Here is a 6,089-nt window from a genome sequence, read left to right as displayed (position 1 = left end):
TCGTAAAACCTTATAATACAAGTTTAATTATTCTGAAATGTAGACTTAACCAAGTTTACGACAATTTTGAATTTGAACCATACTTCATGCAGTATAAGTCTTTTAAAAAATGACCCTATTTGAATCTTTTGCGTCCTTGAAAAAGAAGATACATTTGTTCCACTCCTCTTTGCTTAATATAAGAAAGTTATAAATTCAACTTTTAGTGAACCCATGCTTGGTAAAGACATGCCGCCAACTTTACGAGGGGAATGTCAATAAATTGTGATATTTTCATGCTCTATGTATGCCCAAAACGTGGAGAACTACATACTACAATTCTTTAAGATGATTCTAAAAAATCACTCCCTTTTATATTAAGTATATGTGATGCACTGTTCCAATCATTGTTAAGGCTATGATAGATTCTATATCTCGTAATTAAACTACTATATTTAGTTTTCCAATGGCTTTTTCAAAACTATCCAAGATATCGTCGGTCATTCCCATTGTCGGACCTCCAATAAATTTGCTCATTCTCTTATACCTCAATGCAAAAAACCTTACTCTTTCTAAAATTTTGTAAAATATTTCTTAAATTTTACACTATTTTCCAAATGACCAAGACCGCATCAATTACGATCATACTAATGATATCTCATGAACATAACGTAACAAAGATATTCTTGTCTTGTACAATGAATTTTGAGTTTTATAATTCTACAAGTAGAGTCAAGAAACAATCTTGGCCTTCTTTATTTTTATATTATTTAGTATAAATAATTATTTCTGATGATTTTAATTTTACATGTAAAATGTATGAACTCACATATTATTGTAACAAATTTTAACCATGCATAAATATGATTGATACTTCCATTATAAAATGTTTGAAAAAAAGTAGTAAATATTTCGATGAAATTATGTTGAAAAATCTTATCAAGTAAATAAATATTTGTTATTAGTTTCATAATCATTTACTTATCACATGAAAGTTCTTTTTTTTAATTTATATATACATATACATGTGTTTTTTTAATATAGTTTTAGAACATTCGTGTTTAAATGTTTTAGTCGTTAAGGTTTTTAGAAAACATTAAAAGATGGTTGAATATTACAAGTTAACGTACAAAATATATTATTTAAATAGGACTCTTACATGTAATCTGTATATATTTTTTTATACGAAATACTTGAGTATATATATACCTTCAACGTCTAATTCATATAACTGTGGAGTTTTTAGCTCCAGTAAGAAAAACAAACATAAAATAGACCTCGTGTTTTTACCATCTTCAAACTCAAGGGTTCTTGATAATGTGAGATCATTTGTGATGTTGAGGATCAGGTCCGCCTAGACTTTGCCTCGTCGAAACCAAAGGATTCCGTATGTTTCTTTTTATACTAACTTTAATAGCTTCTCTTCCATCCATTTCGAATGCACGTCTGTCATGACTTTTATTATTTATGTCAATTGTTGGTGTAATATACGATTCTATAGTCAATCCTAATGAATTTTGAGGAATAAAGCTAAAATTATTAAGCGGAGTTCGTACTTTCGCTTCATTTTCAATAACTTGACGAGATATTGAAAATGGATGAAGTGAACGTACTGCAGATATTGAAACCACAAACTTAACATATATGGAATGTTAGAGTACGCACAAAGACCAATCATATGATTATTGTAATAATTCATTTATTTAGCGATTTTATTGAATAAAGGCATTGCCAATATTATTTTATTTGTATGTATATGTTTAATATAAATTGAAAGATAATTAAGTCCATATGTCATAGTTATTATTATTAACAGATTCATAGTCAAGTATTATTATGGGCATGGACAATAATAATACGCTTAAGACTAACATGTTATTGATTGATGACAAAAAGTTGTCATTGACATAGAGATGTCATAATTGATACATGATTACATTGTCAGAGAACAATCTATTGGATTGATCCACCATGAGCATATGTCTTGGATTATTATGTTTTGATGCAGTTAAACAAGCTCCGTAACTGGTTGTTCTATAAAGACTGTTATTGAATATATCTCATATATGTAGTGGGTGTGTTTGATTAAGATAGGATTTGTCCTTCCTACATAATAGGAAATATATCACAGGCCATTTGATTGAGTGATACTAGAAACGCATGGCCATGCTTGAATAATTTGATATGAGATATCACAAACTATTCGTTAATTAAAGTCTACTCTAGATATCAAGAAACAATAAATGGGCTATACAAGTGCGACTATTCCAATACTTGTGCCTATTCTATATATAGAGGACATAAGGATGTAATACATAAAAGAGTTAATCACCAAGATGTTATGTCAATCATATTTTCTTGTAACTTAGGTGACAATGATATATTGCTAGATGTCACTCATTGTATGTAATTTTAGAATTGTTCTAACAATTACTACTAACGTTACAAGAACCTATAGGGTCACACCCTAAGATTGAAATGAGAAAAGATGTACAATTTGTTGTACGTTACTAAATTATATCTAAAGTTAAGATATGTATATTTGATATACATATGAATTTAATTATCCCGAATATATTAAGTAAGCATTAAAAGTATGTAATTTAGATTAGAACTCTTTTAATTGATATTTATAATTCGAAATAATTAAATAAGTTTTTTTTTTAAAATTAAACATTAAAGATTGTAATTCTAATTATAAGTCTTTAATGTATATTTAAGTTGTATTAATTAAATAATACTTTATTTATTAATTCAAAATAACTTTAAAAAAAACCCTAAGATGTTAGGGTAATGGATATAAAAAGGATGTGTTAGGTCTAGCAGCCGTTTTTACAACACAAATAATCTCTAGCCGTTTTTTTATCAAAATAGTTTTGGGTAAAACAAATATTGCTCTCAATCAGGTGAACTAAGTACAGGCTGAGATGTGATTTCGTGGAGGCTTACGATTCGAACTGATTAACACCACCATCAGCCGCTGTCGTCCTTACTTTTTTTCAAGGAACCCATTGTAAGTATTCGTATTCCTTCCTCTCGATTTTGGTTTTACGTACTTGGATCGCTGGTGAGACCGTCGAGTTTTGTTTTCGCTGCACTGTGGGGTGCGCTGACAGTCCCAACAGTGGTATCAGAGCTACTTGTACGATCCGAATTCGGGTTAAATTCTTAGTTGATGCGATATGTATGAGATGGATGTTCTAGTTTTATCGTGATCGACAAATATGCATGATATCATTGTTCGAATCGATAACCGCAACATGAATATGTTAATTTGTTAATCTGATTTTAATCGATTTGTTGCTACAAGGATTTTACGAAATTCATATGTCAATCGTTGACATAATGATCCCTAGGAGTGCGATAGCATATCGCGTTTGGCAGTGGAACAATTGTTGTTCTGATGTAGAAAACCTCTGGGATTGAAAATTCCAAAAGCACGATTATGTTAATAAGTGTTATCAAATCGTGAGTTTTTTCTATAGAAACGTAAGTACTATTTTTCAAAAAATCACTTGACCCTTCATCAACAGTACAAAATAAAGGCCTATATTAATGTTTTATAACAAAGGCATAACAACATGTATATATATATGATATGTTTGTTTTGCATGGTGTTTGACATGCATGGTTATATCCATTGTTCAATTTACAATGGTTTAAATTTGAAATACGGCCTGCGAGCCATGGCTTTCTATATCTCTATTGTATTTCTCTTCTCATCTTACTCCCTCGTATGTAAAATGAGTTTCTTCTAAAATTGTAATCCTATGAAGATTCACAAGGAGTAGAAGAATGACGAGAAGATACTTAAAGAGGAGTCTTAGGCTTTAGGGTTTTTTGGTTCTCCCATTGGCTTAGGATGGGCCACCATAGTCATTATTTTGGACTATAACCATTGTATCTTATTTATTGCTATATTTGTTATGTATATAATGCATCAAATGATAAAATAAGAATGAATATTGATGAGATCAACGAGGGCCTAATATTAAAATGAACAATGATGAGATAATTGCCCGAATTCCTTTTTATAATCTAAGTTAACTTACCTGTCCAATATTTCCATTGTTGTAGATTTAATGGCAAACAACACTTTATCACTGCGATCACTCCTTGAGAAGGATAAACTTAATGGCATAAAATTCCTTGATTGATTTCATAATTTGAGAATTGTTCTCAAATAGGAAAGGAATAAATATGACATTGAAGAACCTGTTCCTGATGAACCGGAAACTAATACTTCAAGAGGTGAAAAAGACAAATTCAAGAAACATATGGATGATATGTTAGATGTTGGATGTCTAATACTTGCCACCATGACTCCTGAGCTTCAGAAGCAACATGAGGACATGGTTGCATAATAGATGATTCAAAATCTCAAAGAAATATATGAAGGGCAAGCACGTCATGAGAGATATGAGACCTTTAAAGATCTTTTTTAATGAAAAATGGCATAAGGAACTCCTTATGACCTCATGTCATCAAGATGATGGGCAACATCCAAACATTGGAAAAGTTGGGATTTCCTCTCTAAGATGAATTGGCTACCGATGTTATCCTGCAATCGTTGCCAGATGGCTTTAGCCAATTTGTCCTTAATTTCAACATGAATGAAATTAACAAGGCTTTGCCACAGTTACTTGGCATGTTATGAACTACTGAAAGTAACATGAAAAAGGTTGGACCTAAGCCCATTATGATGGTCTACAAGGACAAAGAAAAGGGAAATGGAAAGGTAGTGGCAAAGTCTAAGGGAAATGGTAAGGCCAAACCAAAAAAGAAGAATGCATTAAAACCCAAAGGGGGGTTAGCAAGGAAAGAAAATGTTTCCATTGTGATAAGACCAGACACTGGAAGAGAAACTGCCCTGTTTACCTTGAAGAGGTCAAGAAGGCAAAAGCAAACAGAACGTTTGTTTCAAGTATTTATGTTATTGATGTTAATTTGTAAACATTTACTTCTTGGGTATTAGATACCAGTTATGGTTCTCATATTTGTACTTCCGTACAGGGACTGCAAAAGAGAAGGAATCTGACTAAAGAAGACGTAGACCTACGAGTGGGAAATGGAACAAGAGTTGTTACATTAGCTATAGGGACATACGTTGTATCTTTACCTAGTGGAATTGATTTAAAATTAGAGGATTGTTATTTTGTGCTTGGTTTGACTAAGAACATTATTTCTATTTATTGTTTGGACAAGATTGGTTTTGAGACTATTATTAAGAATAATTATTGTTCTTTTTATCTCGATAATGTTTTTATGGTTCGACACAATTGGTTAATGGTCTTTATATTTTGGATCAAGAAAAAACCATTTATAACATAAATACTAAGAGATCAAAAACAAATGACTCGTATCAAACTTATCTTTGGCATTGTCGTTTAGGCCATATAAGTGAGAAACGCATATCAAAACACCATAAAGATGGATTCTTACATGCATTTGTTTTCAAACAATATAATGTATGCGAATCTTGCTTGTTGGGAAAAATAACTAAAGCTCCTTTTAATAGTAAAGGTGAGTGAGCAAGTGATTTATTGGGGTTAATACATAGTGATGTATGTGGACCGATGAATACACAAGCCAGAGGTGGATTCCATTGCTTCATTACTTTCACCGATGAGTTCAGTCGGTATAGGTATATTTATCTTATACGCCATAAATCTGAAGCCCTTGAAAAGTTTAAGGAATTTAAAAATGAAGTACAAAATCAACTAAGCATGAGTATTAAGTGACTTAGATCAGATCGAGGTGGAGAATACTTAAGTATAGAGTTTGATGAACTCCTTAAAGAATGTGGGATTGTCTCACAGCTTACACCACCTAGTACACCACAATGGAATGGAGTTTCTGAAAGAAGAAATCGAACACTGTTAGACATGGTTCGATTGATGGTGAGACATAGTGATCTTTCGACTTCTTTTTGGGGACATGTACTTAAAACAACCGCTTTCACACTAAATCGTGTTCCATCTAAATCGGTTCAAAAGACACCATACGATATATGGACTGGGAAGCGTCATAGTATGTCTTTTATGAAGATTTAAGGTTATGAAGCTTATGTAAAACATCATATGTCTATAAAGCTCGAACCTAAATCTCAT

The sequence above is a fragment of the Hibiscus syriacus genome, unplaced genomic scaffold, assembly GCF_006381635.1.
Source record: "Hibiscus syriacus cultivar Baekdansim isolate YM2019G1 unplaced genomic scaffold, ASM638163v2 tig00112678_pilon, whole genome shotgun sequence".
NCBI classification, from domain to species: Eukaryota; Viridiplantae; Streptophyta; class Magnoliopsida; order Malvales; family Malvaceae; genus Hibiscus; species Hibiscus syriacus.
This window is presented reverse-complemented; position numbering follows the sequence as displayed.